General features: G+C 36.7%; 1 long non-coding RNA gene across 1 annotated transcript; it reads left to right on the top strand.

The window, feature by feature from the left end:
* The first annotated feature begins 92 nt into the window (after positions 1–92).
* Positions 93–15734, top strand: LOC106014982 (uncharacterized). Its single transcript, XR_002399146.4, has 5 exons — positions 93–178; positions 6629–6779; positions 7444–7628; positions 11086–11186; positions 12578–15734. It is a non-coding gene; the product is annotated as an uncharacterized lncRNA (long non-coding RNA).
* The last annotated feature ends 3558 nt before the right edge of the window (positions 15735–19292 follow it).

The following is a 19292-nucleotide window of genomic DNA, read 5'->3' as shown; positions in this document are numbered from 1 at the left end:
TTTCTAGTGTCATGTTTCTCAAAAAAGAAATTAATTCTTTAATTTTAACTTTTGCTATTTATGAAGGCAGTTAAGTTGTAATTTCTTACAGGGACTGACTAAGAAGAAAGAAACAGAGCTACTACTCCTATATAACTTAAAGGTTATGAGGGATTCACACCAAAAAATTGATGATGAAGTAAGTTAATAACTATCTATATCCATATTAAAATTAAAAAAATATATTTATACTGAATCTTGTCTCCTATCTCCTCCTATACTCTTGCATGCATATAGCTTGAAAATGCATTCCTTCTAGATTAGAATTTTCACAAAGCTTCTTATTTATGATGTCTTGGAGTTCAAAGTAAAAACAATTTAGAATATTATAATTTAACTGAAGTAGATATAGCAGGTAAGGTGACAGAAGCCCATAAAGGGTAAGTATCAAAACACACTTTCCTCTTTAGATGTTAAGGGAGAAGCTAAAGCTACCTTTAAAACAACAGAAGCGTTATGACTTCCTGTCAGGCCAAAATTGCCATGCTACTATCTTCCCAGTCTATCACTAATTGAATACTGAATAGAAGATGTATTATGATCAATGAGCAAAATAATGTTTCATTCTGAATATTAGAAACTACTGGTTTCAAGCCTATCCATGAAAAAAAATCTGTCACTAGAGAAAAGTGAAACCAATTTCTTTGTACCCAAAGCAGAAAGACTACTGGCAGAACCATTTTTAAACAGCAGAAGAGCTCTCCATAAAAACATTGTATTCAATACTGATGTTAAAACTAGCATATGAGGGACCCAGCTATTGTTTATCTATTTAACAAGCATGAATAGAGCAGGAAGATATTTTAGGACCAGAAAAGGAATCATCCCTTATAATCACTGGCATCCTAACCTGAATTTTTTCAACAGTTGTGCAATATGTTACTTTAAGAGATCTGAAACCTCTGCCTAAGTGGCTGGGTAGATAAAGTATTTTTCTGCTCTCAGTAATATTTTCTGACATTTAGAACTTGGTGTTCACATCCTCCGATTAATAATGATTCTGTGCAATAAAAGTAATAAGCTTAAAATCCTTATAAGTATCCTCAGAGAATTTGAAGATATTTCTTTAAGAAAACCAAGAGAAAACAGAAGATGGAAGTAGAAGCTGCTTTGTACCTTCTACTAGTATTTGTTTTAAAGTTAACCTAGATACACATATGAGGAGCGTAGCTTGTACTCCGCTTTCCCTTGAGGATCATCAGAGCTCTGATCCACCTAGAGAATTAAAATATTTTCCCTTTTGTGGATGACCCTTTTCGTGAGTAGGTCAGTCAGCCATGTAACTGAGCTCAGTAACTTTCTGTGGGTCATTAAGTATGGATATAGCCCATAATGATTATCTAGATTATTTCTTTTCTAAGTCTAATGATCTGTGAGGTGAAAAGTATGGAGTTCATGCTAGGAGAAGGAAAATTCTATGGAGTGATTGGCCTTTACAATGAAAAAGACTTTTTTCCTTAGAGTTTACATTGCTGAGGAATTTTAGGTACTGTGACTAAGAAAAACATTGTGTCAAACAAAAGTCAGGAGATGCTTTGTGGATTGAATATTAAAAGTACAAGAAAAACAAAGCTTCTTTAAAGTAGTAAGGTCTTCATCCTAAAATTACTAAGACAGCTCAGCATTTGAGGAAATTGTGTAGATCAGCAAATTCTAGTTCCCTTGGAGGGAAATTTGTTTGGGAAAATGTTTGGGTTATGTTTGGAGAAATTAGAACTTTCATCTTTGTATTAAATATCTACTAGGGTACAGCCACTGATCTTAAGTTATGGACTTTTTGGTTTTGGATCACATTAGAAGTAATGTTACTGAAGAGGTGTAACTCTCATACAGTATTTATTGTAATATTTCAAAAGTTCGTTTATATCTGTTAGAAAATTGGTAGGAAGAATGTAAATTCCTACTTATTTGTAGGTATGATTGCTGACATATTAATTATGAAATAACTGTTAAGCCAGCAAGAATTCACAATGTATCTGAATTCTGAAGAAAATTATAAAATTCTTTGTAAATAGCCCCCTCCCCCATTGGACATGGATTAAGGCATCTAAGGTATCATTCAGCTGAAATTAAATGGAAAACTAAAAGTAGTCCCTGTGGTAGTGCATTCCCATTTCATAGGGAAAAAAAAAAAAAATAAAAGACAATGTTAGAAAGTTCCTGAAATCGCTTAATTTCATTCAGCTTGGAGCAAAAATTGAGTGAAAACCTTGGCATGTTCATAATGGAAAATTAAAGAAACTATCTCAGTCGTGTCCAAGGAAAGGGGGAAAAAAGACTATGAAATCCAGAAGTACTTGGATGAATAATGCTCTCAGAAAGGCTGAAGAGAATGGGAATGAATATCAGGGAGAGATATACTTTAGGGGCTTGGAGAGGAAAAAATTCAAGGATTCAAGATATTTAGACCATCCAAAAGATATTTAAAGTACTGCTAAGAGGTTTTTTAGTCACATGCATGAGAGAAAAAAGAGAAAAAAAAAAAAAAAAGGATATGTAATAGAAAGGACAGACTGTGCCACTATCATTCTTGGATAACTTAGTGATGTTCTAGAAAGAGGAAGTATAGTATTACTAAGCTGTATGTATTTCCATGAAGCATTTGCTATGGTGCTACACAGGAAATTCAGAGTTAAATCACTAGTGTACTTGACATATAAAACAAGTACAAGAAATTTTGGGACAACCTATTTTCACAGATTACCTTGACAGAAAAAGCAGCAGAATTCAACTAAAATACAGTCTGACAAGTTTTGTGGAATTGATATAGAAAAGAATTTGAGATGAGTTGGTTGTGTCTGAAGATTAGAACAGTAGGAATAAATAAAATAAAATACAAAATACAAATGAATAATTAATTTAGGTTTTGACTTGGCCACTGGTGTTCCACATCCTTCTGAAGGGAAACTGGATTCTGGAATCATATTCTTCAAGGCAACCAATTTTAGTGAGAATAGTACTGTTAAAGACTAAAATGGAAAGCTGCACCTATGATTAGGGAATCTATCAGTGGAATAGGATACATGAAAAGTACCTCTTTATACATATGATATTAGTACGAATCATGATATGAGTGTAAGAAAGGCCTATGTAGTTTGTTACGTACACCGTGGAAGGTAACCCAAACAGGTCAATTGGGATTATACAATTATGATATCGTAGAGTGGCCTTACAGGTAGAGGAAGATCTACTTGTATTTATTTGTTTATTTTTTTCTCAGATATTTTATGAAAGTGAACATGGAAGGAATATAGGAGTAGATTTTATCTGGCATTCTTGAATTCTGTACAGTGTGATCTTTGGGTTTGCTGTAACAACTTCTGAATTGTGTCATCACAGCTGAGAAACAGACTTAGGAACTGCTGAGAGTCTTTTATTAGTTGTTTCTTTCTAAGTAAATTCAAATTGAAAAGATGAAGAAGGAGAGGACCAAAAAGATTTTTTTTTCCTTTTCAAAAGAGGGGTGTGTGTGTGAATTAAAATCTATAGGCCTGTGTCTATGAAAAGTTTAAGCACTGACACACAATAAATATGTACCTTTACAGTTTCAAAGGAACAGGCACAGAAAGTCAATAAAACTCCAGCACTCGGTAGAATTTATTTCATAATACTTTGGACTATCAGTATCCATCCAGTCTATGTAGACTATATAGGATAATTTAATCTTGAATTCTTATAATTAAACTCAATTTCTTTCCTCACTTTTTGGAATTGTGGTTCTATGCTTATAATACAGGCTATAATATAATAATATAATATAGGCTATATAATATATAGGCTATCATATACAAAATACTGAGAATGATAAAGAGTGCAACCTCTTCTTCAAAGACCAGACACTGTAGCTGAATTATGTTATATTTATTCAAAGTTTGGGTGCCAGACTTTCTGTCATGTCACCTGAACCCTGACCTAGAATGACCAAACACTAGTCATGCAAGAAAGTCTTTTATCATGCCAGTTTCTTCAGTCCTTTGAAAAAATGTTGTCAATTATGTCATTTAAATATGTTGAGCATGGTGAATAATTGCCTGCTAAGACCAGTCTTTAAGGTGAGAAATAGTCATCCCTGAACTGAGAAGACAGAAAATGAGACTCCCAGTCCCAATCTCCTTTAATTTATAATTTATTTTTTATTTTTTTTTTCCCTCCTGCCTCCAGAAGGGCTTTCAGCTACATTATCAGAACATGCACACTTCTTGTAGTGAAAGGTCACTGATTAATTCACTCTGCAACACAGTGCTTTGTGAACTTTTCAGATGTAAATTCTGTTGTTACGCTTGTTGGAGAACATGTAACTGGAAAACATAAGCATGGTTTAACCTAAACCATCAATGCAAAAGGACAAAAAAGAATGATTCTTTCAAGAAGCATCACTAATTAGGTGAGTGAAATTAATCAGCAAGGGCCTGATCTACAAAGTTACTTTGCTTGTAACATGCTGAAGAGCTTCTACTCAGTGGTTCTCAGTGAATGATGTTTTTCTAAGTACAGGAATTGCAATTCCTGTTCACAATCAGGATTATTTTGATTTTATGAAAGGAAAACAAAGAAAAAAGGAAGAAAAAGCTTTGTCAATGAAAAATAGCAAGTACAACTTTAACATATTCTATAGCAGTTGGTTTCTATGGCCTCATCTCTTTTTTTTTTTTTTTTTTTGGTTGGTTTGTTTTGTTCTTCATTTTGTTTTGATTTGTTTTGGGGCAGAGTAAAGCAGTAATTATTTGCATTTAAAGCTGCAATATGTTGAAAAAATATATTGTCATGGCATTTGTTGAACTTTCAATTCTGGACAGATGCATTATGTTTTTTTTTTTGTGTGGATTGTATCACATTAGACCCAAGAGTTTTTAAGCTTTCAGAGTCCAATGTAGTTCCTGTTTTCTGACTTCTCCATCACATTCTGGATATGGAATCTTGGTGTAAAGCCACAACAGGGACATTTTAGTTGCTAGTAAATGTCTGAAAAGATAAGTGCTAAATGAAACATATTTCAAGAAAATCAACAAAACTACTATTTTTTTTTCCTTAGATGGCACAAGAAATAAAGATAACCTAGCTAAAGGAGTAAAACAAATTTATGTGATTTCCTTCCTCAGTTTCCTTGCATCTGAGTATCCTACAGCATTTGGGTCAGAGCCATTTCTGAATTCAACATCATCTTTTCTGAATCCCAGCTTTTCTATGCCTCTGATTCTCTCCTTTTTGAATGTCTTTTGTCTTTGTGATCACGGACATTCCATTTCTTTTATATAGTTTCTTCCAAGTAAAGTCTACTGCAAAGAAAGTCTACCTAGAGTACAGTTACGACTAGGTTTTTGACCATGTTTCGGTAACTAAAAAGAAAATTCAAAAATGATTTATCTTAAAAGTTTAATTTCTCACTTCTCAGTTGAAGTCTAATCACATGATGATGGTCTTTAATACCAGGCAGACACACAAATGCTGTGCTCAAACACTTTTTGCCAAGGTTGTATGTAGGATTAATAGTACAAAAATTTGTTCTTTCACAGTACAAATTTGTAGAGACAATCCTCTGGACAGAATTCAAATGCTGTATGAATTGTACAGTTTAAATAATCTGACACATATGGTGTCTATTCTGCTTCTCTGTACCACATTAAACATAACTTAAACACATGCAGGAGGAGTTCTTTTTGATCACGTGAAAATTTCTTTTGAGAACATTGTGATGAGCAAATTCTGCCTCAGTGATCAGGATCTGATCCTACACTAAGGACACACCTGATCCATTATGGAAAAGAAAGGTGTAATTAACAAAGAAATAAGGCTGTTATTATATATATATATATATATATATATATATATATATATATATATATATATATATATAATACATATATATATATATGTATTGACTTGTAGTAGATGCCTACACACACAGGACTAACAATGTAAAACTCATGAATGCACAACTGAATCTCTTCTGACATGGTTTAATATGGTTCCTTATAAACAGTAAAACAACTGATGGCTGAGTGATTTAATTAGTTTGAATTATTATTATTATTATTATTATTATTATTATTATTATTATTATTATTTATTATTATTATTATTATTATGAACACTATACAATTACTATCCTGTAAAACCAATGATGATTATTCATGAAATTAACATGACTTTTTCTTTCCTCCTTTAGGGGTAACTATGTCACCATTTTTTCATAAAAGAAATTAAAAAGGCTAGAGAAGCTGTCTTAGAATATAAATAAGTATATAATATATACTATATTATATATACTATATTATATATATAATATAATAAGAATATAAATAAGTAGCAAGAAGAAATGGGCTTGTATCTTCTGGATCCTTATTGTATACTTCAAAAATGCAAATACATTCTACATGTGTGAAGTGGAATTTTGAAAAAATAATGAGATAAAAGTTAGATGTAGGGCAGATAGTTCAATGTTTTTCATTGGTCAAGATAAGTTGAATTATAACTTTGGTTCATGATTTTTTTTTTTCCCATTAAATTTGTGAATTTAAGAGGTGAAAGAGGTCTGTGACACAGGATAGAATAAAGGATTTCAGAATAACACAGCAATTTACTATTTCAGGGCATAGTTTTTACTGGCCAAAAATGATGGGATCTGATAAGTAATGGACAATATGATGGACATAAAAAGCAGTTACAGCATCAGCTTCTTTCATGTGATGTTCCAAACAAACCAACACATCTTAACTACACCATTGCCCTGGGACACTGAGGTATGGATGAACTTTGACTTCCGGGAACAAAAAGGATTGAGAGAAAGAAAGTGGTGATTATTTTTAGAAGAGAATACTATTCTGTATGTTAAATTGTTACACCTAAAATCTCAGAAATTAGAAGTTCATTCCAGTTTATAAATATGTAACTAGGTAACCTACATGAGAGTAGGCAGGAATCCCCCACTTCTGTTTTCATGCTGCTGGCCAGCTTGCTTCATTCTGTGTTGGAGGAATCTTTACTTCAGACATTATTCTGTTATGTTCCATTGACTTCAAAATATGTCTTTAAAAACCACAATGTAATATCCAGCACCTGCAAAATATTGTGAAGTATTAGGAACAGTTGTAATGAAAACTGACTGCAAGCGTCATAACAACAGGTGACATTATTCATAACCTACAGTTATAACAAGCTTATGATGTAAACTCAGTGATCATAGATGAAATAAGCCAGCTACAAATGTGAAAATATCCTGAACTTTAGAAGTAATACAACCAAATATAATAAATCTTGCCTGCAAATGTAATAAGGCTTTTAACTGAAATGTAATAAAATCTATCAACAGCTGCAATGTATATGGAACATATTATATAGCTTTACTATGAATTATACCCCCTGCTGTTTATGGACTCCACAATGTCATGCTTTGTCTTCTTCCAGAAAATCAAGTGCTACGGGACTAAGTGTTTTCCAATTTATATCAAGTATGACAGTGTGTTAATACAAAAATGTTGAGGGTGAAAATGAAATTTTGAATCCAGATGTGCTCCTTCGTCATTCTGCTAGCATAAGAGAAAGGATGTGGTCTACCACATGTGGCTCAAACACTTCCTCATCTAGACAAGGTAGGAACCAAAATGGATGTTCTGGGTAACTAATCTGTTCCTCTGTTGCTAGCAATATAAATCCTTACACAAAGAGAGAAAGAATTTTGATGAGTGACATGGCAGGGGGAAAGTTCAGTCTTCCTGATCTTTATGTGTCTCTCTTTTTTAGCTTCTGAAATTTCATATGAGGATAATATATATCATTTAAAAAGTGGATTTGTGGCTTCTTTCTGGAGTACTATCCCAACAAATGAACAGGAAGGACCGATGTGATGCGGCTGACTTGTTGCTATCTGTTTGTGATAATCTTTCCCACTTTCTACAGTTCCAGAAACAGCTAAAACCCAGTGCTTTAACTCAGGAGAAACCTAGAAGGTTCTACGTTAAAACATCAAAAGGAAGATTTTGACTGATGTTTCTCTGTGTGCTGATTTCTCTGTCACCTGATCTTCACTTGTGCTAACTCATTTGCTATGGAGGACTTACCTCTGGATGTCTGTGAAGACTTTATACTGGTCCATTCCACACCTGAACATTTCCATTGAGGATGTAATGAAACTATATACACTAGAAACTATATACACTATATATTTTCAAAATCTGTTTATGTTGTGCTGTATCAGGCCATGACACTCTCCCTGATTTGCAGTGATTTCTGTCACTGTGTGTTATGGACACAAATATGATGTGATATGCAAACAAAATGCTATGCTGTTTCCTGACTCTTCCAGCAGCATACAGGTCACTGCAATACACAAGTCTAATGAGGTTATCTCTTAAAAACAAGTTATTGGAGAGCAATTTTGGTAGAACTTAATGGTAGATTAAGGTATCTTGCGTATCCTAAGAATGAACTAGTACCTGCAATATTTACCTGTCAAGGTTGTTGCAAAGAACATTGCTGCAGCTCTGTAAGCACAGAGGGAGAACTTCTGCAGCAAACTGTATAGACAAGATAATTACAGGCATTTCTGTACATATACTAAAATGTTTACCTAAGCACCGGACCTCAGTAGATAGAATTTGAAATTAGGAAAATAAAATTAAATTATGTTAAGTTACTATACAGAAAAAAAATACTATTAAGAAATTTACAAAACAGAAAATGAAAGAAAATGAAGAAAAGTCATTTGTTTTGTGGTTTTAAAGTTAAATATTATCGTGACAACAAAAGATGATAAAACATTTTAAGTTCGTTTACATTTTTTAAGTTGACAGTGCCCTTTACAGGCTTTCATTACCATAGGTCCTGCTTTCATTTGAAAATCCATCTGGATTTAATAACCATTTTAAATTTTATTGTATTTTGATTTCCAATTTGGAGTCGTGGAAGACAAATGACTGCTTTACTAAATTAAGCCCATGTCTATTTATTTCACAAATGGTATTCCAAAATAACTCTAAATCATATGTGAGAGAGTCAGATACAGTGTGCTGGTTATTTGTATATTTTCAATGAAAAATTGCTCAGTGCTTTCAGTATGGGTCTTAAGTTCTAACATATTTTAACTCTATAGCTTTTAGGTGGTATGAGGCTGAGGAGATACCTAAAAAAAAAAAAAAAAGACAAACTAAAGCCGACAGAATTATCCTTGCACAAAGACTTGTGGAGACATAAGGTCATTGAAATCACTTATCAGAAGTTCAGTTTCAAAGGTCAGAAATATCACTGTGGTTCTAGCATTCTTCTAACTTTATTGTTCAATATAGATGTGTCCTGTGTGAGTTGTCATGATCACAGTCACATTTTACCTTTTTGGTTAATAGTTGACTAACAAAGGACTTGGTAAAGAATAGTAATCTAAACTTCACAGCCTTTTCTGGGAGATAATCCAGATATTTCAAAACTAATTTTGTAGATACATGGACTAATGCATAGAGAGTTAAAAGCATGAAACAAAATTCATTGAAATCTTTAAATTAGCCACTCATGATCTCCTAAAGGCATCTATCAGCACACTGACAAGTCTGAAAATGACATCCAAGAATGCTACTTTCAGTATCCCATATTCTATCAGTAAAACTATTTGGATTAACTTTGCAATAGCAATCCACTGTATTCAGGAGCAATGACATACTTTAAAGAGTGCTGAACACAGTTGGGAAAAGGGGGCTGACTCTAGTGATGAGCTGATACAAAATATTCCCTCCTGAAACAGAACAGGAGCTCTAAAGGCACTGCAATTCCAGGAATTCATTTATTTTATTCCCACCTGAAGAAACAGAAAAAGCACAGCTGCACCGCAGCATGAAGCACACCAGAAGTTCAGGGGCTTCCTCCTGAGATGTTGCTCTTTCCTAGCCCTCTCTGGGGAGGTGTAGCTACTCACCACTCTTGACTCTGAGCAGACATGAAACATACTGGATTGCTGAATGAAATGCACAGCACTGACATTTCAAACTTTTTTTGTGCCAGAAAATGGAACACCTGCACTGGACAATAGGAAATGGGTGATTAGACTCAAGCAGATTTATCAATTTTTAAGTAAGTCATTTTACTCCAGAGCCTACAAATGAAGTTCACTAAGGTGTAAATGAAAGACTATTGCAGGGAGAATCTCCCTAAACCCTAAGTGTATGTATGACTTAGTTATACTAGTCAACATATGTTAACAGTCTGTTTTTTTTTTTTTTTTTTTTTCTTTTTCCCATGAATGTGTTTTTTTTGTTTGTTTGTTTGATTGATTGATTTATTGGTTTTAATGAGGTGAAAATATGACAGAATTTGAAAACTCTCACCACTTAGAGTTCTTCCTAAAGAAAAATGACACATATACATCTAAAAGAGTAATTATGAAAATTTTCTTACACCAGAATTTCTGTATCTACTCCCAATAGTAATGGTTGAATGGTTGAACTGTTCAATGTTTAAGTTTAAAACAGAAATCCCCAAATACAACAATGAATGCCTTGAAAATGAAATCTGATTATTATACTTGTCAAAAAGTAACATCTAAAATGTAAATTTTACCTCACAAATGAGATATTATAAAGTCAATCTAATAATGAATTGTTGTAGTAAGTATAGAGTTTTACTAACTGACATTTGCTGGAGACCAATTTCAGTGCAACATGCCAGTCCATTAAGTTCATCTATTTTTTAAGGTTACAATGTCTGGATGTCTGCAGCGTGGTGATAATATGAAATTTTACAATATAGGAAAATGATTTTTTACACATTTACACATTTCAGTTTGCTTGCTCTGGCAGTGACTTTCATAATATACCTGGGTATGCATTTCTGCCATTAACAATTCTTTATATTTATATTGATGTATATGTATATACATACATATGTATATGTATGCATATATGTATGTATATGTAAATATGCACAGCAATCCCTATATACCACTGCACATATATCCAAGTATATTTGCTTGTTGTTGCTATGGCAGGATATTACTAATATCTGAGAAACCAAAAAAAATACCAGCAGAGGGCTCACAAGCTACTTTATTTTTGATGTCAACAGCTGTCTAAACCAATGAGTGCTGAGAATTACACCTTTCCTGGGATCTAGTCTCCAGTGTTTTTAATCTTTCTGTGGAGGCATCAGGGTGTCCAGATATCAAGGTGAGGATGTATTATCCCTTCTTTTTACATCAGAATCTCATTTCAGTATTACTGTCATTCTTCTGCTGAGTAAAACTGTTTGCAGACAGCTCAGAGAGTTTACTTTTCTGTTGAAAGGCAATTGCAGCCTTCAGTCTAGATGTGTTTGAAGTTTAATACACTTAACACACAATTATAGCCCATAAGCCATATGTGCATGCATACAAGTTGGTGGGCACCTACTTAGAATATATTCCTGTAATCTATTCAGAGAAGGATATGGATATAGGTGCACGAGTTGCCTAAACTAAATAACCTTATTAAAAGAGGTATTCAGATTATACAACATGTCCCCTTTTATGAACTGTGTATGTAAATTACTGACCAGATCAACCGCCTCCACACAAAAAAATAGTTCTGACCATGGTGTCCTTCCATGGCAGAAAGCTTGTTGCTCCTCTAAATCCCTCTCAGAGATTCCTGTCTAGAAGTAGTCTGGCATAGCAAAAATGCAAACAATAGAGTGTGTTGACTATGTGCTGAAAAGTAGGAACAAGGAAGACTGTATGCAAGGGAATGACACTTATAAAAATAAAGACCTTAGTTGGTAGCTTTGAGAGAGAAAAAGGAAGAAAAAAGAATCTGAAATCAGAAAGACCGACAGAACTGACAGTATGTATGCACAGATCAATGGTAATCGTAAAACCTTTTCTGTAGGGCATAACGTGGGAAAGTTTGAATGATTCATCTTCACTGGTTGAAAACTAGCTTCAAATTATCTCCAGTCCCTTTATTTCCTCCCCATAACCACCAATATCCCTCCCTCAGTAGCTCTTATTCTCCTTTCCTTCTTGGTTTTATTCTTTCCTTGTGATCTCTACCGAAGCTGGCTTTGCTCTTAAACCTCCCTTTGATTTCTCTGCTTCTCTAATTCCTTTCCTTTCCTCTTTGTTTTCATTCCCTTTGCTTGATGCCAGAGCCTGTATTTTCAATTCTTCCCACCCTTGTGCTCTCTCCCCTCTCAGTGCTCTCCACCTGACTAATCCCCAGTACTGGCTCCTGACCAAAAACACTACTTCCACTTCTGTTCTCATGCTGTCAAACACATCTGGAATAAACTCACTTCCTCTGCTTAAAGATAATTCTTTTATCTGAGATCATATGAAGATTTTTATTTCTCCTCTGGAATGAAAACTTAGGCTGCAAATTGCCTATTGCTTCTCTCTACCTTACAGTTCACCCTCAAAACTTCTGCCATTGGCACCTCTGTCTCCTTCCAAAACTCCCTCCTACAATTTTCCCACCTCGTCCCTCAGCCACTGCACCATCCTCTGCTGTATGTGGCCACATTTGATCTTTAACTTGAGGACCCATGACTGAGCTGCCTGACACTTTTTTCCCCTTTATGACAGTTGCAGAGCATCCTCCAGAAGGCAGGATGTCACCACACCCCCAGATCACCATGCAAACTACATTGGACAAAAGAGGAGTTCATTTGAATTATGTGAAGAGAAGAGGGTGGTCATTTCTGTGATCATCTCACCTTCTTGTGGAAAACCTCTGCAAAATTTGAGTGTGCAGCCTCCTTCAATACCACTGCTGAATTCTGCTTTTGAATCACTGGGCTGAATCCAGTGACCAGATATTCTGCAAACCCAAGTAACAAAGAGGTGTGGATACTAACCCAAGAGTGACATTTATCTTCATTAGCACTTTCAGTTGGTTTTATTAACTACTGAGAATAAATAATTCCCTATAATTTTCTTATACAAATATATAAAAATATTCCTATTCAGTTATCTTTGAACATTCAGTTTCCATCTGCTTTTCTTTTACAGCAGACATAACAAGAAGGCTCTTAAAACTTCCTTTTATTAAGAGTATGTAACTGAAACCACTTCAAAGCAAGAGTCAGGAAAATATAAACTAGATGTTGACTATTGACTATAATTTCCTTTGAATTGAGAGACTTGTTATACATGTTAAATGGACAGTATTCAACCCTAACATCTAACTCCTTTTTTTTTTTTTTTTTTTTTTTTTTTTCACTCTTATCAGACATTCCGTGGTTTCCACAGATGCTTTGGTTTACAAGGCGATAATTTTCACAAGAACGAAATATGTGAGGTTGATTTTCTAAATGTCTATAACATTTGCAGGCATAAGACTTCGGTACTGTGGATTGTTGCTACTTACCTATTTTATACCTGTCAAGGAAAATAAAAGCATTGATCCACAGAAGAAAAATATTTGATTGGGAGGAAAAACATTGAATGTACTTCCAACATAACAGTACTTTGAGCCAAGGACTAGCAATTCTTTCTGAATAAGCTTCAATAGGGGATATATTTATTTCCTTTCCTCCAGAAGTGACTTTATCATTAGTCTAAATTTTGCCCAGTGCTTATTACACCTAATTTTTCCATGAGGACTTTGTCTAGCTTGTGTTTATGTTCTGTGACAGTAAATTTCTGAATGTGATTCTGGCTGCATTGGTGATCTTCATTAACAGTACTTTGGTAGTGTTTATTTAAAAGCGTCAGTTGTGAATAGAAAAGAGAAAGCATTGGATCCAAGGGACAGAAAGATTCTTCTCTAAATTTGGTACATGAAAACCTTGACCAGGACTGCTTTGCTGCAGGCACCATTCAGCAATCAATTGCTTTCAGCCATGTTGTGACACACGTGCACTTTTAGCAACCAAGTATTACACCAAAAATCCACTCGGCATATGCAAGAGGGATACATAAACTAGTAAAGGAGGATGTACAAAAAGTGATGTAAAAGAAAGCAGTATAAAAGCCGCAACACATGGTTTGCATTAGATGACACTGAATAGCGGTGGTGTGTGATAGTAATTTGCTGGTCTGATCCCTTAGCTTAATTTCTTAATCCTTTGCCTTTGTTTCAGTCAGATCTTGTGTTCTCTGGAGCTCAGTTTGTTAAATGTGTCCTGTCTTGATTCAGTCAGTTGTTTAAGATAATGACAAATATAAGCACACAGTCATGAAGAAGTCAGTTCAAAACTATAGTTTCTTTGCATATACCACCTCACAGCTGAGCTGGTTAGCCCACTCAACTTCCAGTATCACCTATGATATCAGCCCTTTGCTTTTTAGGTCCACCAGAAGTGCTAAAGCACATTCTCGTCATATTGATACTCCTACATCTATTCCCATTGATTTGACAGAGCAAAATTCCAAGGATAAACATCAATGTTCGTAAGAATGGAAATTGGAGAAGGAAATAAAATTGGATAGAGGAGACTAACATGTATGGGACATGTCAATGGTCAGGGACAAATTTACCAGAGGGTGTTCTTTTTCTTCCTTTTGCATTATTTCTGCTTGTTGTAGTATGTCTTCTGTGTCACTTGGCTGGAAGGCATCCATAGCCCTGGGCAGCTTCTTGTCACTGTAAGTGTTGGCATCCAGCTCCATAGTCATCAAGTGATAAGCAGTAAAGTTTTTTAAGACTACCTTAAAACACTTTCAGAGTCCTTCAGAGTCCACACTTCTGTAAAGTACTTTTCTGCATATAAAATTAATATTACTATATATAAATGGTATCCTTGGGAATTGAATTTTGTTTTTTCATAGGTGCATTAGAAACTGTTTTACTAGGGAATAAGAAAATATGACTGAAGCAATAATAATCCAACTTTTTTCAGACAATAATAATCCAACAATAATAATCCAACTTTTTTTTTTGTTGTTGTTTTTTTCAGTGCCATCTGTACACGTCTCAAGATGACATCACTAAATATCTTCCATCATCTTTCGCAGTAGTAATATTTTAAACCTTTGTGTCACCAGGCTCGTTACTTTTCTTTAAGGGAAGAAATCACATTTAAATTAGTAATCTAGAAGTAGCTGAATTCAGACTTTATATTGAATGCAGCCATATTCATCACTTCCTTTGTAAATTAAAGTATGTAATGGTCACCTCATGACTCCTTTCAAATATCATATGTGATTTTTGCATCTTGGAAATTACCACCAGTAGCACTGGGAAAACAGTACAAGTCTGTAATTTAAGAGGCAAAGTTCAATTAAATCTGTTTCATTCAATTAAATCTTTCAATTAAACTTTTGTGTTTTGACACCTGACACTAACTGAATGTTTTTATCAACCTTATTGTCAGCACAAAAGCTTGGAATGATTTTGTTTAGAGCCTGTAGATGGATAGCAAAAGAAGATTTTGAGATCAAGATAATTATGAGCAGGGTTCTGTGTCACTTATTTTTATGTCTATCACTTTGACAAAAAAAAAAAAAAAAATACTGCTTGTATAGTTAATTGGAAAGTATTAGTGATCTCTTTATCCTGCTTTTGAATCTGGAATGAATAATGAGAAATACAAAATGACCTATTTTTCATGTCAGCTGAGCTTATGAAAAACATGTAGCATCTATGAATATAATTCTCCAAGAATACTGTTGATTAGTGTGATTTAATTAAAAATTTCATTATTTACCAAACAGCTTATCAATGCAATTCCAGTTATTTTTCCCTCATATTTAAAAGTCTGTTACAATTAATTTCAGTTTTGTTGGTGAATTTGTATCACTGTTTGGGATTTGTATAATTTGTGAAAAGTATTTTTCCATCCTTCCTTTTCTTCTCTACAGGCATTCCCTCCTGCAATCCCAGCTAATCTGCAAACATTCCAGAGTTTTAGTATTTCCTCTTACTTGTCTGGGTATCACACTTGTGTAGGGTGTAACTAAAGCTGACCCTAAGATACATGGATATCTTAGATATGATTACAATGAGAATATGAATACTATTTGCTGCTTGTAGGCAATACCTTTGGGTACAAGAATATTTAAAATATCCTTCTGGCCTAGAGCAGAGATTCGTCTATCTCAATGCTCTGTCTCTAGTCATAGCAGTAGGCAGCTCTAGTTGGGAAGAGCATGAGCCTGGATGCTCTCTGTGGGTCACTGTTCCCCTCCTTCTCCAGCACCCATTGGTTTAAAAGCCATGCTGGAACATAGAGAATACTTGCAGTTTGTTTCAGTGTCTCCCTTTGTTGTTGATTTGATTTGAACATGATGATTTTGCGAGGCTGTGCAGGGACAGAATTAGAAAGGCCAAAGCTCATCTGGAGCTCAATCTGGCTACTGCCGTTAAAGATAACAAAAAATGTTTTTATAAATACATAAACACTAAAAGGAGGACTAAGGAGAATCTCCATCCTTTACTGGATGCAGGGGGAAACTTAGTTACAAAAGATGAGGAAAAGGTGGAGGTGCTTAATGCCTTCTTCGCCTCAGTCTTTAGCAGCAATACCGGTTTTTCTCTGGATACCCAGTACCCTGAGTTGGTGGAAGGGGATGGGGAGCAGGATGTGGCCCTCACTATCCATGAAGAACTGGTTGGTGACCTGATACAGCACTTGGATGTGTGCAAGTCGATGGGGCCGGATGGGATCCACCCAAGGGTACTGAGAGAACTGGCAGAGGAGCTGGCCAAGCCATTATCCATCATTTATCAGCAGTCCTGGCTATCAGGGGAGGTCCCAGTGGACTGGCGGCTAGCAAACATGACACCCATCTACAAGAAGGGCCGGAGGACTGACCCGGGAAACTACAGGCCTGTCAGTTTGACCTCAGTGCCAGGGAAGCTCATGGAGCAGATTCTCTTGAGAGTCATCACACAGCACTTGCAGGGCAAGCAGGCGATCAGGCCCAGTCAGCATGGGTTTATGAAAGGCAGGTCCTGCTTGACAAACCTGATCTCCTTCTATGACAAAGTGACACGCTGGATGGGTGAGGGAAAGGCTGTGGATGTAGTCTACCTTGACTTCAGCAAGGCTTTTGGCACCGTCTCCCACAGCATTCTCCACAAGAAACTGGCTGCTCGTGGCTTGGACAGGTGCACGCTTCGTTGGGTTAGAAACTGGCTGGATAGCCGGGCCCAAAGAGTCGTGGTAAATGGAGTCAAGTCCAGTTGGAGGCCAGTCACTAGTGGCATTCCCCAGGACTCAGTACTGGGGCCGGTCCTCTTTAATATCTTCATCGATGATCTGGATGAAGGCATCGAGTGCACCCTCAGTAAGTTTGCAGATGACACCAAGTTAGGTGCATGTGTCGATCTGCTTGAGGGTAGGAAGGCTCTGCAGGAGGATCTGGATAGGCTGCACCGATGGGCTGAGGTCAACTGTATGAAGTTTAACAAGGCCAAGTGCCAGGTCCTGCACCTGGGGCGCAATAACCCCAAGCAGAGCTACAGGCTGGGAGATGAGTGGTTGGAGAGCTGCCAGGCAGAGAAGGACCTGGGAGTGATGGTTGATAGTCGGCTGAATATGAGCCAGCAGTGTGCTCAGGTGGCCAAGAAGGCCAACAGCATCCTGGCTTGCATAAGAAACAGTGTGGCCAGCAGGGCTAGGGAGGTGATCGTCCCCCTGTACTCGGCTCTGGTGAGGCCACACCCCGAGTACTTTGTTCAGTTTTGGGCCCCTCGCTACAAGAAGGACATCGAGGTGCTTGAGCGGGTCCAGAGAAGGGTGACAAAGCTGGTGAGGGGCCTGGAGAACAAGTCCTACGAGGAGCGGCTGAGGGAGCTGGGCTTGTTCAGCCTGGAGAAAAGGAGGCTCAGGGGCGACCTTATCGCTCTCTACAGATACCTTAAAGGAGGCTGTAGCGAGGTGGGGGTTGGTCTGTTCTCCCACGTGCCTGGTGACAGGATGAGGGGGAATGGGCTTAAATTGCGCCAGGGTAGTTTTAGGCCGGATGTTAGGAAGAACTTCTTTACCGAAAGGGTTGTTAGACATTGGAACAGGCTGCCCAGGGAAGTGGTTGATTCACCATCCCTGGAAGTCTTTAAAAGAGGTTTAGATGTAGAGCTTAGGGATATGGTTTAGTGGGGACTGTTAGTGTTAGGTCAGAGGTTGGACTCGATGATCTTGAGGTCTCTTCCAACCTAGGAATTCTGTGAAATTCTGTGAAATTTGAACTCTTTCCACAACCTGCAGTGGAAGTAACTTCTGCATGTTCACCTCTGGCTGCACAGGGAAGTACTTTCCTCTACTTTAGTCAATCTGTTAGTTTAAGTGAGTGCCCTTCACTTCTAGTACTACAGACTTCAGTGAAAAGCAGTTTCACATTTGCCATATTCACCAGTCATTTAGTGGCTAATGACATTATGATGCTGTGGTTGGAAATTACAGTAGCATACCTTCCTCACTATGAAGTATCCATAATGCAGGGTGTGGCTTGGATCAGGAGTCAGAATAAGAGCATCCGTGCTAGAGCCTAAAATTCAGGACCAAGGGGTTTTAGGGACTTATTCCTTCCAGAGATTGAGTAACATGAAGGAAATGCTGTGTCAGGCTGCATTGCATGGAGGTAGGCTACACAACCGAAACCTAACTGTGTTTAGAATGCCCATATAGCCTCCAAAGACTTGGTTTCATACTGAAATAAACTGAAACAAAATATGAAAAGAACTTTATTTCTTTCCTCTTCCATTTATGCCATGAAAGAAGAAAAGTGCCTCACCAGCTGGTAATTGACTGGAAATAGTTAAGAGAATAGGATAAAGTTAAAAATCCCTGAATATGCTTCATTTCACACTATTCAAAAATAATCTGGGATCAAAGTGCATGAGAAAAAAAAATTGAATTACAAGAAATGCTTTTATCTGTTGCTTTCACCACCCATACTGTCTACCTTATTTTGGGTTCTGGCTCTGAACCCTCTTCGCCCCGGCAAGCAGGGGTAGAGGGGAAATAAGGACCTTTTCCTCTTTGTACAGTGGCACAAGGGCAGCACACAATAGCAGTGCTTGGGCTCCTTTCAGTGTGGGGAGCTTGGAAACCAATCATCCCTGTATTCATTGATGAACGAGGTTCAGGGAAAGCTGAGCCCACAGCACTTACAGCCCCACTTCACTGGGGAAGTGGGACCAGCAGAAAGCTCCCAATGCCATCAGAGAGACAAGTGCAAAATGCTCAGGGCCTCTCCCCACACCTGGGGGACAGTGTGGGACGGGGTGACTGGGCCTGCCCAAGGCACTGTCTCTCCAGCACTCCTCCTGGGGCTGTGTCTCCTCACCACCCGCTAGCCAGAACTTGCAGATAAATGGCACAATCTACTCTTCCTTTCATCTTTAGGACTCTAA

The sequence above is a fragment of the Anas platyrhynchos genome, chromosome 4 (assembly GCF_047663525.1).
Source record: "Anas platyrhynchos isolate ZD024472 breed Pekin duck chromosome 4, IASCAAS_PekinDuck_T2T, whole genome shotgun sequence".
Lineage (NCBI taxonomy): Eukaryota > Metazoa > Chordata > Aves > Anseriformes > Anatidae > Anas > Anas platyrhynchos.
Note: the sequence above shows the minus strand (reverse complement) of the source record. Positions and strands in the feature narration are given on the sequence as shown.